Source organism: Lepus europaeus, chromosome 14 (genome assembly GCF_033115175.1).
Source record: "Lepus europaeus isolate LE1 chromosome 14, mLepTim1.pri, whole genome shotgun sequence".
NCBI lineage: Eukaryota > Metazoa > Chordata > Mammalia > Lagomorpha > Leporidae > Lepus > Lepus europaeus.
Window position 1 is genome coordinate 19,036,349 of NC_084840.1, and position 17,505 is coordinate 19,053,853.

Genomic DNA, 17,505 nt, shown 5'->3' on the forward strand with positions numbered 1-17,505 from the left:
TCCAGGAATAACAGGTGTTCTGATGGGCGCTTGCTGGCTGGGGCGCGTGGGTTAGTAAGTATCTCAGGATCTCGTGGAATCGGGGCCGCTATTGTCCCCCTTTATCAGTGCCAAGGTTGGGGAGCAGAGGCGCTGTCTTCCCCAATGCCACACAGGTGGAGGGGGCGACATGCAAATCCAGGCCCCTGCCGGCCACAGGGCCTGTGCCATGTATGGTGACTGGTCCCTGGGCAAGGGCACCAAGCGCCTGGGCGGCACCTCAAAGGCAGTGCTATGGGGAAAGGGTGGCCTGTGCCCAATTAGGGTTTGGATTCTGGCTCTGCTTCCCACTGTGTGGCTGTAGAGGAGAGACAACCAATTTTGCCTTCTGTTAAATGGGAGTGGTCTGACCCATTTCCCCAAGGTTGTTGGGAAGATCAAGTGGAATCACGGGTGAGGTGCTTGAAAAACCTGCAGAATGCGTCCTGGATCTTGGGCTCCGAAGGCCTCAGCGGTCCCTGCTCTGGCCAGGTGCCTGTGCGCTCTGTGCTGACGATGTGGCGACCGTGGGAGAGTGGGCAGATGAAAGCTGACCCCCTGCACCTGCTCCCTGTCTGCCCTCTGCCCACCCCCTGCCACCCGGGCTCACTGCCCTGTGTTCAGAAAGCCCGGGCTGCCTCCCTTCCCCCACTTGCTGCGCCTGGCCTGGTCACCTGTTGAGCTGTTTGCTGTGGGCTCGCAGCCCTGGCCTGACCTCCGTGCTGCTGGCCTCCGCTCTGACCACGACGGGCTGAGCCCCTTTCCTTCCCCACCCCCTCACCTGCCTGTGTACTGCACGTCCAGTTGCTCTCCTTCCTCCTCCTCTTATTGTGATGAAGTCTACCAGGAATGAACTTGACCCCATCAGGCATGTTAAGTACATTCACTGTTGTGCATCATCTTCCCAAACAGAAACTGTGCCCATTAAACAGCAACCCCCGTCCCTCCCCCCCCCCCCCCACCAGCCCTGTACCCTCTGTCTGAGTTACCCTATCCCAGGGTCATTCATATACATGGGATTAATGGTGTTTGTCCTTTTGTGTCCAGCGCATTTCATGTTTTCAAAGTCCATCCGTGTCGTAGCAGATGCCAGAATTTCCTTTGTGTGTCTGTTCATCTGCCCGTGGAGCTCTCCTTCCTCCTATTCATTCATTCACTTTATTTGAAAGCAGAGAGAGAGAAATAGAACTAACATCTGCCAGTTCACTCCCCAAATACACCCAACTGCCTGGGCTGGGCCAGGCCCAAGTCAGGAGCCAGGAACTCCCAGCTGGGTCTCCCATGTGGGTGGCAGGGACCCCACTACTTGGGCCGTCACCTGCTGCCTGCCAGGGTGCACGACAGCAAGGAGCTGGGTTGGACACGGAGGTGGGACTTGTCCCAGGCACCCTGAGGTGGGATGTGGACGTCCCAGTCAGCAGCTCACCCCACTAACCACGATGCCTGCCCAGCTCTCCTCTCTCGAATCAAACTTCCAGGGTGGGCGTTTGGCCCGGCAATTAGACACCACTTGGAACAGCTGTGTCCCATATCAGAGCGCCCCTGTCCAGCTCCGCTTCCTGCTGGTGCACCCCCTGGGAGGCAGCAGGGAACAGCTCAAGTACTTGAGTCCCTGCTGCCTAGGTGGGAGACCTGGACCGAATTCCCGTGTCCTGGCTTCGGCCTGGCCCAGCATTTGGGGAATGAACAAGCAGATGGAAAGTTTCTCTCTCTCTCTCTCTCTCTCTCTCTCTCTCTCTCTCTCTCTCTCTCTGCCTTTCAGAATAAATAAAGGAATAAACTTGATCAAATGTGTTTGGGCGTATCATAATGTGCAATAATAGGGAGAGAAGAGCCTCCTTGCCCGAGACAGGTACTGAGAAAGATCACGGTGAGGGGCAGGGGCGGCGTGGAGGGGATGTAGGCGCCTATGCTGTTTGAAGCGGCTCTGAGGCTGCCTCTGCTCCCGGGGCTCCTCCCTCGCAGAGGTCTCCTGTGCTGCGGAAAGGTGACCCCTGGGACCTCAGCCTTGCCTTCGCCTGCCTTCCCCGGGGATCCCCTGCTCTCAGCGCTGTAGGATCTGGAGACAGAGAGCAGTTCCCTGTGTTTATACTTTGGGGGCTTTGTTTGTTTTGGTTTCTGAGTTGTTGCCCCGGCTGCTTGGCTTGGATGCACTTCAGTGCTTCTGTAGGCACTGGGCTATAACCTAAGGCCTTCTTCACGTGGGTGTGTCCGCCTTCTTTAATTAGACTGGGGTGGCCTGGGACTTCCCCCCCCCCGGGGGGGGGGGAGGCTTGGCCCTCCCCTTCTCTAACTCCTCCTCCACCATGCTGTTTGGTCTCTTCTTTGTTCCTCTCCTTCTCCAGTCCACCAGGAGCTGCATCGCAGCCGCCTCTGTCTACACCACAATCTGTACCTCCAAGGCCAAAGACGATGACACACACAGGCATCACACACACACACACACACACACTCAGCATGTCTCATCGTCGCTGGGAGGAAGTAGGAGAGGCTGTATGAATCCTCTGAGCTCATCGGGACAGGAATTCCCCCGTAGCAGCGGCCGGTGGGCCTGCAGGGATCTGCTTCATACAGGCTGCTCCTTTGTTCTCTCAGTGCCGCTTAACTCCGCCTGCTCTGTGGGACCTCGCGCAGGGAGCCTGTCTCAGCTTCGCTGCGGCCCCTCCTGCGGTTGCAGGGCCTTCGCGGAGTGAGTCATTTCACCTTTATGTGTTATAAAATCTGTCGAAGGAATGATAGCGTCAGAGCTCTCCCAGGGGCGTCACGAAGATCAAGCAGCAGAGTCCCAGAAACTGTGAGTTCTTAACACAGCCTTCGCCTCCTTTCATGAACTCTGCCTTCTGCTTGGTCTTGCGGACGGCTGCTTAACCAGGAGCCTCAGGCAGACGGAGTCCCCAGATCCTTGGAAGTCTGTGAATGGCAAATGCCCGGGCTAAAGCTCAGAGAGAGAGAGAGAGAGAGGGATCTCCCATCTGCTGGTTCACTCCTTAGGTGGCTGCCACAGCCAGCGCTGAGCCAGGCCAAAACCAGGAGCTTCATCTGGATTGCACACTTCGTTGGCCTGGGTTGGCACTTGGGCCGTCTTCTGCTGCTTTACCCGGGCTGTAAACAGGGAGCTGGAGCAGAAGTGGAGCAACCGGGACGAGATCCAGCACCCATTTGGGGTGTGGGCGTTGTAGGCGGTGGCTTTACCTGCTGTGCCACGACCCTGGCCCCCAATCTGCATGCTCAGGAGGAGGGATTGGGAAGGACTTGGGGAGACCTTGTGAGGTGCAGGAGCTTGGCCAGCAATGGGCAGCCCTGGCCCCGTGAGCAGAGCTCAGGTGGGCCCGGGCTGGGGGCTCATGGTGACACTGATTGGCAGACTCAGGCCTGCTTCCCTGGCACCCCTGGCCACACTGGATGGGTTTCCGGTTTTCTTCCTTAGCTATTTCTTAGGCCGTAATGACTGAGGGGGCTGTGCCAAGCTGACAGCCAAGTGCGGCTGCAAGCCCATAGGCACCTTTTCCTAGGTTTTGGAAGGACGAACATAGCCCAGGGCTGCCATGCTCATCCAGCAAAATGTAGAGAGGATTTTGTCTCCCAGCCACCTCCTTACAGGCCACACTCTCTGCCGCACACGCACACACACACACACACAACGGTATAGCAACTCTGGAAAAACTGAAGGAAGCTCCCGTTGGCTCAGGGTATAGGGCCGAGCCCACTGCAGGGTGCAAGTGAGTGGCCTCCTGCAGCAGCTGAGGTCGCTGGGCAGCAGGGTTCCTGTCCAGAGCCATTGAACACACGCAGGTGAGCGAGCCAGGGAGGTCTCTGGCCCTCTGCTCACAACGTATACAGACGTCCTGCGTGCTTTGCCTCTGCTCTGTCCTGCCTGTCTAGACTGCACAGCGTCTCCGTGCGGTGCCCAGCACAGTGTTTGACTGACACGTACTTAAGTATAAATTCAGGGCGGTGGCATTAGACTGTGCCCAAAGCCCCCTACAAGGCTGATTCTTGGGCTTTGATGAGTTGTTTGATATAATCAGTAGGAAAAGCAGGGGACCTGCTTCCTAAAAAGGCCAGGAACTTATTAGCTCGTGTGTTTGTTAGTGATGAAACTCTGATTCGTTAGGTTTGACTGCCTCCTAGCCTGTGGCCGTCCAAGGCTGACCCCACTCTGCCCTGAGAAGGTGGCAGGCCGTAAATGGAACTTAACCTACAGTGGTGCCAGAGTTGGTGCTTCTGGGATAGCAGAGTCCTGAGCGGCTTGGTCTCCCTGCCATCTCCAGGAGGAGCCACGCTGGCACCAGCTCAGCAGGGAGCCTCCAGGGGGGCTCTCGTGCACTGCCCAGAGCTGTCCTTGAGTCGGAAAGCGAATTCCTTGGCGACAGCGCCTGCGGGGAGGACTTGGTAGCTTGTTGGCACTTCCCGCTGTTCCACTAGCCCATTTGGAACAGGAGTTGAAAGGAACCTGACCAGGGGATGCCGCTGGGGGGAATGGGCAGCGGGACAGCCTCCGTCCTGGGGAGAACGGCACCTCCACACATCACTTCTGGGTTCCTGACTCACCTGCCTTCTTTCAGGCAAACCTCAGAGCCTCTGGAGGCCCGTGGCTTTTCCCAAAGCATCTCGGCTTGGGCCTCCAGGTTTGGTTGGGTGGGCTTTGGATTAAATAGGACCTGATCATCCTGCCGATGGGGCCTTCCACCCCGTGCTCCCCAGGAAGAGCGGGAACTGTTCAGACTGTCCAATTCCTTCCCGCACTGCGTACCCTGCTCTGTGTCTTGTGGAGCCCAGCCCATCCCACCCCTTCTTAGGGCCAAACCTCGTGCTTGGTCTCTTGGAAACCATGGCTACCGTCTTGGAAGCTCATGTGCCAGCGCCGTGCACTCACACCTGTGCGCTCTCCGGCACATGTCCCCAGAAGCAGGACAGCAGCCTCTGCCTGCTCAGAGCTGCTAACAGGACAAGGTTCAGAGACCCAGCCCCTAGGGGATCCTCTCCCGAGCCGGGTAGCAGCGGTGTCTGCTGGAGTCCGGGCTGTGGTCTATACCTGGCTTCCTTCTGCTCTCTGCCTCTCCCCATCTCGCCGTCACTCAGACGGCTGCTGGCGGAGGTGGGTATCTTTCGGCGTGCGCCAGCTTTTTTTCTTTCTCTTCCCCTTGACATGTTTGTCCTCCTTGCTCTGGCGCTACCTTTTAAAGCCCCGAGTTGGGAGTCCAGGGAGCTACAGTGATTAACTGCAGGAGCCCAGGGGAAGAATCCCACAGCCTTAGATGGTGAAGTTCCCATGGCCTCCCTGCCCAGGGCTGCCTCCCCCATGAAGGAGAGGCCTCTGTCTCTCGGGCTGGCCCTGGAGGAGGGAGGAGAGGGAGCAGGCCGGCCTGTCCTCAGCTTCTCCTTGGCTCTGACCACCCCCCACTCCCCCACCCGCTCCCACTTGAAAAGGGTTGTCCTCTGGTGAGAGGGATCTTGCTAATTTGGAACAGCTGGTGGGGGGGGGTGGAGCAACTGGGAGGGGGCTCACCCTGGCCAACTTCTGCAGAAGCAAATGTAAGAGAAATAGCATGCGAGGCCAGCGGTGGCTTGGCTCAGCCGGGCGAGGATGCCCCTTGCCGCCCCTCCTCGGCTCCCTCTGCGAGTCCTTGGGTATTGTGGTGGGAGGAGTTAGGAGGCTGCACCCGGAGAGTTGGATTTTAGCCTCGGTACACCTGTGCCCTACCCAAGTTCCGTAGGCTCAGCATGGGGCCGAGGTGGGACATCTTGCCGTCTTGCAGCGTGTGGTTGGATAGGTCTGGCTTTTCGTGTCCCACTCTTGCTCGGTCGGCCTCCTTGGGAACCAGGGTCAGATGGTAGCCCGGGGTGTCTGCGCCACCTGTCTGGTCTCCCAACCCCTTCCTCCTCCTTCAGGCCACTCCCCTGTTCATGCTATGCTGGGAGCTTGGCTGAGCGTCCCAGATCCTGCCTTTTGTTTTCTATCCTCAGGAGTCTTCTCCTACGCCTCCCCTTCTCTGTTACGGCTCCTCACCTCTGGGTCCGCACCGTAAGCAATTTGCCTCTGCTTCAAGCCAAGTTAGATGCTGCATAAATCCGTGGGTTAGCCAGGCGAGCTCCAGGTGGCCTTGGGAGGAGGTAAATCGACTCTGTGTGCCTCGGGCTTATCGTCCAGGACCCCAGGGACACAGATGGGCTCTGTGCTGCTACCAGCCGGGGTGGCCCCACACGGCCCGACTTGCACATCCCTGCTCCTTCTGCTACTAGAGCCAGTGGGCCTGGGGCAGAGCTGATTGCTTGTAGAAATAGAATCGCAGGTAAGGAGAACTAAATCCCATCCAATTACGCCGTCCCCGGAGGGCTGGTAAAAGAACATGCGAGAGACAGGTTAGAGTGTGGGGCAGGGATGTAGACGGACCCCAAAGATGAAAGCCGGGAGCTTGGGAGTGAGGTGTGGAGAGAAACGGGAGGAAGCAGTTCCGTGCTTCAGAAATAAAATAATACAGAAAAAGTCCTTTCCTGCCACTTCTGCAGCCCTCCCTGCCACCACGGCCGCCACGCCGCGGCTCTCCCAGGTTTCTCCTCCAAGGCGTCTCGGTGCTGGTGCGATGCTAGGAGGGGTGGTGGTTAGAGTGGAGGGAGATTCCCTTGCCTTGTCCTCTCTGCTCCTCGGCCAGCCCCACTGAGGCCCCAGCCCTTTCAGTCCACCAACTTCAGGGCCCACAGAATGGCAGGGGCCGGGGATGGAGCTGTGCCGGAGGAATGGTGCCGCTCCTAACCGGCGCACCCGGCAGCTGGAGCCCTGCCTGGGACTTCCATACTCTTCCTCCCCTTGGAGCCGGGAGCGCCCCGGAGCAGAGAAGGGTGGTGCCGTCACAGACCACACGTTGGGCAGGTGCTGGGGCTGGGGCTAGGATAGAGAGGAGATCCCACCTTTCTGCTCACTCAGAAGACAAGCCCATAGTGCCCTCCCCTGAAAGGCTCTGTCAACAGTGGCCAGCTGGGCCGAGTCAGCCCTCACCTGCCCTTTTTCTGTCTCCACATGGGCCTGCGGCCGCCACCAGCAATCCAAGCCTATCTAAATAGGTGTTCTTTGTATATAGCTCGTGGTTGCTGGAAGCTCGCTCTACCTCGGCCTTCTGAAACATGCCTGTGTGTCTCTTTGTCGTCTTATGCATTCCCAAGTCACGAGTGGCCTTTTAGCTTGAGTTAATACTGGGAAGAGAAGCCCCGGTTCTCTGGAGCGCTGATGGGCCGGTAGCTGGTGTCTTGCTCTCAGCCCACTCCCAGCTGTCCACAACTGCCCGCCGTGTCCCCCGGGTCCTCCCACAGGGGCTGGGGCGCTGATGGCAGTCAGTTTGACAGGTTTAGAAATGATGCCTGCTCTGCTCTTTTGACCTCAAGGTGCTGCCAAGGCTGATTTCTGTCCCAAGACCTGATTTTTTCCAGCCAGTCTTTATCAGCTAACCGGGGCTGTCAGTTAGGCCTTTGACCCCTCCTGAGGCGGCAAGAGAGAGTCGGCAGCATCTCCGGGCTCTCCTCCCCGTGGGGTTGTTGTCCATATACTTTCTCAGCCGCGCTGGCACGGGGGAGATACTCAGCTATCACAGGAGATGGGAAGAACTGGACCGGTCTGTGGGATTTGCTCTTCAACACTGCCCTAACTTTATCTCTATCTGGTTGGTGGTGGGAGGATTGTTTTGTTTTGTTTTGTTTTGCAGAGGGAGCTGGAATTAGATGGGGAGAGAGGGACAACAAAGTCCCGCCGTGTCTTTTGGATTGCAGCCAGCTGCTTCTGCAAGGTCACTGCCTCTTCCACACTGTTTAGTGACTGACGTCCTAGAACGCACTTGTCGAAGTCAGGACACACTTTCAGCTTTGGGGTACGTGTGTGTGCGTGCGCATGTGTACACGTGACAGAATGTGTGTGTACGAGCATCATAGCCATGTGGGCTGGTGACTTTTTTTTATTTAAAGATTTATTTATTTGAAAGGCAGAGTAACAGAGAGGCAGAGAGAGAGAGAGAGAGAGAGAGGTCTTCCATCCACTGGTTCACTCCCCAAATGGTCACAACGGCTGGAGCTGCGCCGATCCAAAGCCAGGAGCCAGGAGCTTCCTCCAGGTCTCCCATGCAGGTGCAGGGGCCCAAGGACTTGGGCCATCCTCTACTGCTTACCCAGGCCATAGCAGAGAGCTGGATTGGAAGAGAAGCAGCCGGGACTCGAATCTGTGCTCATGGAATGCCGGCACTGCAGGGGGCGTCTCTACCCACTACACCACAGCGCTGGCCCCGGGCTGGTGACTTCTGTTCTCTTGGTCTTCTGCAGCTGACATGGCCTGGAGCCCAGTTCATGTTTTCTTATTGCTTTGATTTTCAGCTGGGAGAGTGGACAAGGCAGAGGGCGTGGCGCCTCTGATCACCCCTACCTCCTCTGCCAGAGCCACTCCCACGAGCCAGGTGACAGAGCTGTGGAGACAGGCTGTGTCCAGGGGGACCCAACCTTCCTTTCAGTGGCCCTTCAGCCTCTGAACCTTGAATGCAGGCCCCTGCTGCTGGCCAGGGGTCCTCACCACCCTGACTACAATCTGAAAGTTGTGCACCTGTACCCTTCGCCCCCGTTTCCTGAGGAGGGGAATTGGATGAGCGCCCTCTGCACACGTGGAGGAAATGGGCCCCTCCAGCATGCCCTAGGGGTTGTCCCCCGTGAGCCTGGAGCCCGGGGTGGCCCTGCTGCCCACAGGAGGTGGTCCTCTCCCTGAGGGGGAGCCAATGGAGCAGGAGCGTGGGAGGAGGCTGCTGGCTAGGGGGAGCAGATGAGGTGAGCATAGGCCTTTAGGGAGCTGCACAGAGGTAGGTCTGGCTCCAGAGTGACTAGGTCTCTGTGGCCCAGGGCCACACCTTCCCAGACTCCTCACCCACTCTCCCCTTCCCAGCTCAGCCGGAAGCTCCGTTTTCTGGCTATCTACTCTTTTCGTTCCTGAGAAAGTTGTGGTGGCTGAGTTTTGTTTTTTTTTTTTTAAAGCTGTTTTAGGGGGTTGGGAAAGGAAAACTCTAAAAGTAAAATAATAAAAAACAGCCCACTGTGCCATGACAGGCACATAAATAGCTTCCCCCGTAGCCAGGCCGCACATTCACTTTGCCATAGCAACCTAGAACGAGTGTTTATAACAGCCTGTCGACCGGCTGGAAAACAGCAGCTGCCGCGGTCTGCAACCCTTCTTGGGCAGCTGCCCTGGCCTTGGCCCTGGCCTGGGGGCAGTGGGTGGGCGCTCCCTGGAATGGTGAGGGGGTGGGGGATGAATGGGCGGGGCTGGCCCTCCTGCTGGGGGGGCGGGAGGGTGGCAGACTTGCAGGGGCCCGGGGCAGTAATATCTGGGGAGTGGAAGCGAGCTGTGAGTGTCGGGTTTCTATTTCCCCCTCACTTGTGTGCTGCCTCTCATCCTTCTGAGCTCCCTGAACCTGAACGGGGCCGGGTGTCCCTGCGATCCTCACGGCTTTAACTTTCTGAAGCTTCTGCCGCCGTCTGTTCCGTGACCGCCTCTCCCCTGTGTTTGCCCAGGCTGGCAGGCGGGCTGTCCTTGGGAAGCACTGGGATCCCCCTGGGGAAGCAGGGACCAGCCTCCAGGAGGGTGGAGGGAGAAGGGAAGAGGGGAGGGGAGAAGCGCGGAGAGCTTGCTGTGCCTTCCGCCGCTGTCAGCCCGCAGCACAGATGGACAGACGGACGGATGGGATGCTTGCTGCTGGGCTGGGGCTCTGAGGGCTCTGCCCTGGGCTTGGAGATCCTCATGGGGCTGAGCGCAGAAATGCTGAGCTCTGATCTGCAGTACTGGCAAAGTGGGAGACTGGGAGCGTCAGCGCCTCTTGTTTAGGAACCTGCAGGCAGGCACATCCCCAGGCCTCTTGGGGCTTTCACCCCTGCAGGAGATGCCCACTCGGGGTTCGAGAGCCCTGCTCTGATGCCCCCTGCAGGTGCAAGGGAGCATGATCAGCCCCCTTTCTAGAGCCCTGGGCTGGGGCTGGCATTATGGCACGATGGGTTAAGCCACCACCTCTGACACTGGCAATCCGTATCAGAGCACCAGTTCTGGTCCTGGCCGCTCTACTTCTGATCCAGCTCTCTGCTACTGCCCCTGGGAAGGCAGCAGACGACAGCTCAAGTGCTTGAGTGCCTGCCACCCACGTAGGAGACCCAGATGGGATTCCTGGCTCCTGACTTCAGCCTGACCCAACTGCTGTTGTTGCAGACACTTGGGGAGTGAACCAGCAGGTGGAAGATCTCTGCCGCCCTCTGCTCCTTTCTCTGTCACTCTGCCTTTCATATTAGTAAGTACATCTAGAATTTAAAAAAAGAAAACGCCGTGGGCTGGCACCAAGGCTTCTGTCTGTAGAGTGTGACCAAGGAGGAGGCCCTGTGGGCAGAGAGGTGATGAGCTATTAGGAAGTGGCCCTGGCGCTTGCTCTCCGTAAACAGCAGCTTCTCAGCGTGGAGCCCTTGCTCGTTTTCTGTGATTTCCAGGAAAGTCAGGCTGAGCAAAGCCTGAAACAGGCAGAAGTGGGGAGGGGTCTCTGTCCTTTGACAGGTGAGCCTGTCATGGAGTCGGAACAGTCATGGGCACGGCCAGGTGGGATGACTAGCTGCCTCTGTAGGCTGGTGTTTTTCTGCTTCCTGTCCTGCTGAGCCCCTGGGGACAGAGCAGCTGCCTGGGCCCTCCCTGGTGGAGGATGAGCTGTGGCCTCCCGCGGCTGAGGCCTGGGAGCAAGCAGGTCCTGCCTCCCACAGCCAGGGGAGAGTGACCCTCCTCTCGCTCTCCCGGAGCAGGACACAACTCCTCTGAAATTTGTTTCTAAAAATAACCCAGGATGCCGTCCAGCTGCTAAAAAGCCCCTTTGTTCCCTTGGAACCGAAATGTGGAAAAACCACAGCCGCCCCAAGAAAGGCAATCTGTGTAGTCTGAGGGCGTGCCCACACGGAGGACGCATGCCGCTGCCCAGGCTGGGCGTCCTGTCTGTGGCCGGTGGCTTCCTGTCCCAGTTCCGAGCAGAGAGGAGCTGATACCCTCGCTGGCCCTCCTCCTGACCTCTGCCCCCCTTCAGGCCAGGGGCTGGGGGAGCCTGCCAGCGCCCCTCGCATGAAGCGCCCACTGCCACCTGAAGTCAGCTCCTGGCCTCACCCTGTCCGTCTGTCTGAGCTTTGCCTGCTGTGAGCACCCCACGTCCCCTCTGAGTCACAGGACGATTCAGTGGTGACCCACGCCAGGGTGACTCAGAGGATTTGGAAGAGGGTGCCTTCCCCGAGGCCCTGGGCCCATGTCATCTTGATGACATCGATGCTGTCCTAGGACGGAGACCCGGGGGTGACGTTGCCCTCCGGGACCCATTCCTGCTTCCTCCCTACTCATGCCATGGAGCTCCCTGGGTCTCTTTAAAAACAAACAAACAAACAACAAAAGATCTGTCTGTTTACTTGAAAGGTAGTTGCAGAGGGAGGGAGAGAGAGAGAGAGAGAATCTTCCATCTGCTGTTTCACTCCCCAAAAGGCTACAATGACTGGAGCTATTGGAGCTGGGCCAAGCTGAAGCCAGGAGTTCACCCAGGTCTCTCATGTGAGTGCAGGGGCCCAAGGACTTGGCCGTCCTCCACTGCTTCCCCAGGAGCATCAGCAGGGAGCTGGATTCCTAGCGGAGCAGCCGGGACTTAAACCAGTGCTGTGGGCTGTGGCTTAACCCGCGGCACCGGCCCCCGCAGGCTGGATCTTGCCAGGCCGTATGGGCAGGAGCCGGCTGTCAGGCTTGTGTGTGCCCTCTGAGGGCTTGTCCTTCTCCCTGCCTCCTGCAGGCGTCTGGTCACGGCTGATAAGCTCTGCAGCTGCTGTCATAGCGTGTCGTCGACACTGTGGCGCTTTCAGCCTTGTGTCATGTTTCCATTTTGCTTTCTTGATCCTCAGGTGCAGAGTGAGTCCTATAGCGGATTCGTAGCCAGCGAGTGCCATTGTGTGAGGCCCTTCCGTTGCCTCCTGTTTCTGTTCCCTTCTCTGCCTGTGGACAGCAGGCTAGTGTGCTACTGATTGCAGTACATCCATGGCACTGCTTTAGATGCGTGTGTCTTTAATTGATATAAGTACTAGCCAGTTTTCCGCCACTAGGCACTGCGTTCTTGAGATCACAGTACTATCACATGTGTGTCGACTCTTGTTTCTAACTATTGCATGATATCGCATGCTATCTAGCTTCGTGTTTTACCTGGCCAGCACGAGGAAAGTGCATCCCCTGGGGCTTCCAACTTCCGGTCACCCCAAAGAATGCACAGTGAGCATCCTTGCACCTGCTCCTTTTTGGGCCCTGTGCAAGAGTTTCTTTGAGGATTGCATACAGGAGTGGATCGCTGGGTCAAGCGTATGCATAGGTTTGACCTACCGGAGAGTACCAGGTGGCTCTGGGGCGGAGCGATGAATTCGGGATGAATTCGGGATCCCTGTGGCCCAGGGGTTCAGCGTGACCCATTTTCTCCAGCTAGAAGCTTTGATTCTGGCACTACATCTCTGCTGCTGAACTGAAGCTGCCCTCAGGGTAGCAGACTTGGGGAGGGGGAGAGGGAGAGGGAAGGAGCCTCCTGCCTGGGAACCACCTGCTAGCAGGAAGCAACCTGCCTTTTCTGTATGTAAGAAACAAGTGCCTGGAGCCGGCACTGTGGGCAGCAGGTTAACGCCCTGGCCTGCCCTGCTGGCATCCCTTATGGGCACTGGTTCTAGTCCCGGCTGCTCCGCTTCCAATCCATCTCTCTGCTATGGCCTGGGAAAGCAGTGGAGGATGGCCCAAGTCCTTGGGCCCCTGCATCCACGTGGGAGACCCAGAAGAAGCTCCTGGCTCCTGGCTTCGGATTGGCTCAGCTCCAGCCATTGTGGCTATCTGGGGAGTGAAGCAGTGGATGAAAGACCTCTCTCTCTCTCTCTGTCTCTCTCTGTAACTCTGTCTTTCAAATAAATAAAATAAATCTTTAAAAACAAAACAAAAAGCAAGTACCCACCCAGAGACTCACGTATAGGAACTAGCTGAGCATCAGCATCCCGTTCCCGGGCCAGGCCCCAGCGCGCCATCCTGTGGTCAGGGCACGGGCCTGGCTTTGGTGCCCCAGCCCTCACTTGGCTTCCTGGCAAGGGTGTGGCTGCTGAACGATGATGACAAACGATGCCACCCACCTCCTGAACTTTCGCCAACGCACTGAGCCTCTGACCTTCTTCCCATGCCTGCACAGGGCCCCGTAGTCTGGAGAAGGGCGTGTGCTCTGCTCTACTGCCAGCCAGCAGGCCTGGGAGGAGCAGTCAGGGCGAGGCAAGCACGGCGGGGGCGGGCAAGAGCCGGGGGCTGCAGTAAGGGTGGCTGCTCTGCCCGAGTGACGGGAATCGGCCAGGGTGGGTCTGGGAAACAAGGGGTCTGTAATGAGGGGAGTGGAGCGACCCCTGTGTGGGGTTCCTGCCTTCCGTGAGAAGGGCCAGCCAGGGAAGGTTCAGGCCGGGCAGCCTGCCCTGGCCAGGGCATGGCCGTTTTAGAAGCATGGGAGTGCTGGAGAGAAGGAGCAGAGTTTAAACCATCCCAGGTGATGCACAGGAAATAGCCCTGCTGGAGGTAGGGGCGAGAACCTGGAGCACACAGGGTTGCAAGGCCAGGGGTGCAAGGTGAGAGTGGAGGAAACACTCACCCCCACTCCCAGGCTCTCCTGATGGGGTCAGTGCAGAGCTTAGTACCTCTGCCTGGGGGTGGGGGGACGAGAGGGGAGGGTGTGTGTCCTGATCACCTGGGTATAGCTCTGCTCCCACCTGGGTGGTTCCCTGACCTATTGCAGAGCCTTTTAGGGGTCAAGTGTGAAGGACCCATGGGGTTTACGTGGACCTTTCCATCAAGGTGTAGGAAGCAAACGCATGGCTTGGTTTCCATCTTCATGCAACGTTGTTTGTTGTGCAAGTAGGCCAGCTTGGGATTTGGGCGAGGGCACAAATCCTCTCTGGATCTGTCTGTCCTGCTATACGGGAAAGTAGCAGGCGTTGTGGTGCAGTGGGTTAAACCTCTGCTCGGGACACCCTCGTCCCATGTCAGAGGGGCAGCTTGAGTCGCAGTTACCCTGCTTCCACCCATGTGGGAGGCCTGGGTGGGGTTCCAGGTGCCTGATTTTGGCCTGGTCCAGCCCTGGCTCTGGTGGGCATTTGGGGAGTGAACCATGGAATGGAAGAACTCTCTCACCTTTTCTCTTTCTCTCTGTCCTCTGCCTTTCAAGTAGAAGAAAATAAGTAAACAAAATATTTTTTTTGACAGGCAGAGTTAGACAGTGAGAGAGAGACAGAGAGAAAGGTCTTCCTTCCATTGGTTCACCTCCCAAATGGCCACTATGGCCAGCGCACTGCGCCGATCTGAAGCCAGGAGCCAGGTGCTTCTCCTGGTCTCCCATGCGGGTGCAGGGCCTCCACTGCCTCCCCAGGTGCGTTAGCAGGGAGCTGGATCAGAAGCGGAGCAGCTGGGGCTCAGTTCCACGCTCATGTGGGATGTTGATGTTACAGGCAGCGGCTTAACCCCCACTGCACCACAACACTGGCCCCAAACTTTTTTTAAAGTGAGAACGTTCTTCTAGGGTTGGTCGTTGGTGAGGATTCAGTGACATGGGACACGTGTTCAGAAAGTTCATGAAAAACCTATGTGTGAATTCAAAAAAAAAAATTCTTAAGTAAACTTAGCTTTTACTTCCATTTTGCCATGAACCTTTTGAAATACCCTTATCTATGCAATAATGATGGCAGGTGTTGCACTAGGACCAACCAGTATGTTAGGTAGTAACACACACACACACACAATTTCTAGTTTTTACATAAAGTGCTTACTATGGCACCTGGCACATAGTAGGTGCTCAGCACGACGGGCCTCACATCCCACCCCTCTGAAAGGAGGGAGAGGTAGGACTTCTGGAGAGGAGTGAGGGCTCTGGGTGAGAAACGAGGCGAGAAGTGTGCCGAGGGCCCGACCTTGGCTCTGCGTTGCAGGGTGCTGTGTCTCCCTCCCAAGCTCTCCCTGCCACTCTCACCTCCTCCCCAGCGGTGGCCAGCGTGTCCTCCGAGTGCTGCCAGTCTGCTCCTGGGCAGAGGCCCTCAGCACCAGGAGAAGCACAGGGCAGGGCGGGACTGAGCGGCCCCTGCCTGCAGCCCGGAGGCCAGGGCTGACCGGAGCCACTTAGTATTCCAGGCAGGTCTGTCTGCGGCACTGCACCAGCCTGCAGCCCTCGCCCCGGCCCCCCCTGTTGCCGTCTCCCGTGCCTCCCACCACAGTCAGTAGGTGCCAGTGGAGGGGAAGGTCTGTGGTGTGGGCTCCGCTCCCGACGTCAGCTGTGTCTTCATCTGCTACTGCACAGGGAGATGCCCTTTGCTTCTCCCCGGCTGGGGACCAGTGTCCTCCTTAGCACCCTGGGGAGCATCCATGAGCAAGGGACTCCTTGGACAGAACTGCAGGGACAGGGTCGCACTGTTGATGACTTGCTGGCACAGGGCGTGACGCTCTAGTCTAGGGAGCCCAGCTGCAGGTTGGTCTGTCGGGAAGGGTAGGGTCTGGGTCGTGGGCATCTCAGGAGCAGATGAAAGCGGCACGGGGGCTGTTCTGCTCTCCCAGGTCCAGGACTGGCGTAGCTGATTCCGAGAGAGAAAGAGGAAGGACAAGAGCTGCTCCTCCTCTCAGTGGGGGTGGGAATCTCCCGTGTCCTAGAGGTGCCAGCATCGGAAAGGGCCTCTTAGGTGTTTGTCAGACTCAGGAGAGGAGTGAAGCGGCACACGGACGGCACGGGGCAGTCACGCCACTGACTTGCCAAAGATTGGACCACTTTTTTTTTTTTTTAAAGATATATTTATTTATTTATTTGAAAGAGTGACAGAGAGAGAAAGGTCTTCCATTCGCTGGTTCACTCCCCAGATGGCCACAACTGCCGGGACTGCGCCAGGCCAAAGCCAGGAGCCAGGAGCTGCTTCTGGGTCTCCCACGTGGGTGCAGGGATCCAAGCGCTTGGGCCATCCTCTTCCACTGCTTTCCCAGAAACGTTAACACGAAGCGAGATTGGAAGTGGAGCAACCGGCACTCAGTGCCTGCATGGGATGCGGGCGCTGCTGGCTGTGGCTTTACCCACTGTGCAACAAGACCAGGCCCCAAGACCAGACCACTTTTGATCTCCGTGGAGCTGTTTTCCCCTGTAACGTGGGGGTCCCCGCAGCCCTCCCTAGAATTCACACGGCATTGCCTTCCCACGCCGTCTGGGATGACATCTCTCAACTTTGGAAGGAAAACCTTAAAATGGTCTTGTGGGCAGACAGCGTCACATGGGGACACAGTGGGAGGGCTTGCCGCTCCCTCCGCTCCTCCCTGGGCTGGCAAAATGCTGGAAACGGGGAGTGAGCACGTACCTCGCCCGCCCGGAACGCCCAGGCGGAGGGACTGACCCGGCCTGGTGTTCCCCAGCATCCAGCCTGGCTCGGGCAGCGGCGGCGCCGTGAGTGTCTGCGGATTGCTCTTGGGCAGTTGCCTAATAAGGTCAGGGGCCAGGCGAGCCGGCAGTGGCGGGGGACGCACATCCAGCTGGGCTCAGAGCGCGCAGGGAAGCCTGGGCAGTGACAGGGACTCCTGCAGAGCCCACCCTGCGCCCAGCCCGGCCATGCGCTGACCCTACTGTGTGTGGGCCCCTGCGTCAGCCTGGAGCTGCTACATTCCTCGCTGTCTCCGCGTGTGGAGCCCCACGCATTCTCATCTTTCGTGACTTTCCTATCACCTGCCTTTGTGCGTGGAGGACCCTCTCCTCTCTGGTGGCCGGAGGAGCCCAGACCCTATCAGTTCTTTTCCTCTAGTGACCCGGTGGTAACTGTGAACAAATCTGCCTTGGGGTTTTTCCCTTCCTGGGGAGTGGAGGGGAGAGAGTGGGAGCTGCCTGGTTGCGAGCGGGGGCGGCACATGCATGGACCACCCTCTCTTACTGTAGATAACAGCGGCTGGAGAGCAGGCCAAGCTTTGTCCCCGCCCTTGAGCGTCCTGAGCCGGACCCCGGGCAGCTTTCCCCAGCCCCATTTCTGTCGGTAGCCTCATTCAGCGAAGGCTGGGGCTCCTTCTTCCCCCTGCATTCAGGCTGGGAGGGCCTGAGCTGCAGGAGGCGAGCGAGTGGACCCAGCTCTGACTGCGCTCCTGGACCGTCAACAAAAAAAGCTTAAATGAGTGCCCACTGTGTGCAGGCTCTCCTCCAGGCACAGGGCACAAAGCAGCTAGCGAGAGAGGCCAAACCTCCGGGGCTCCCGGAGCAGCTGTTGGAGGGGGCAGGGACTGAAAAAGCGCAGGGCTTGGCCTCCCAGTTTTAGACTCTTCCGGCTTTGTCCCAGCATCCTCTCTGAAGGTGACAGAGCTCTACTTAGGGGTTGGGAGGGGTTTCCTGCTGCTGTAGCCTCCCCTCCCCCCACCCCCATGCACACACCCCTAACAGGCTGGAAGGAGAGACTAGAACA

At 58.0% G+C, this 17,505-nt stretch overlaps 1 protein-coding gene across 3 annotated transcripts in view; it reads left to right on the top strand.

Annotated features, from left to right (window-relative positions):
• Positions 1 to 17,505, top strand: part of ATP2B4 (ATPase plasma membrane Ca2+ transporting 4) — an 88,544-nt gene that overhangs the window by 26,177 nt on the left and 44,862 nt on the right. Inside the window, exon 1 of one of the 3 annotated variants that reach the window (XM_062211629.1) lies at positions 7,755 to 7,877. The exons of the other annotated variants lie outside the window; for them this stretch is intronic. The gene's annotated coding sequence lies outside the window, so the exon portion shown is untranslated. Of the gene's footprint in view, positions 1 to 7,754; positions 7,878 to 17,505 lie in introns of those variants that run through there. 3 annotated transcript variants of the gene reach the window in all.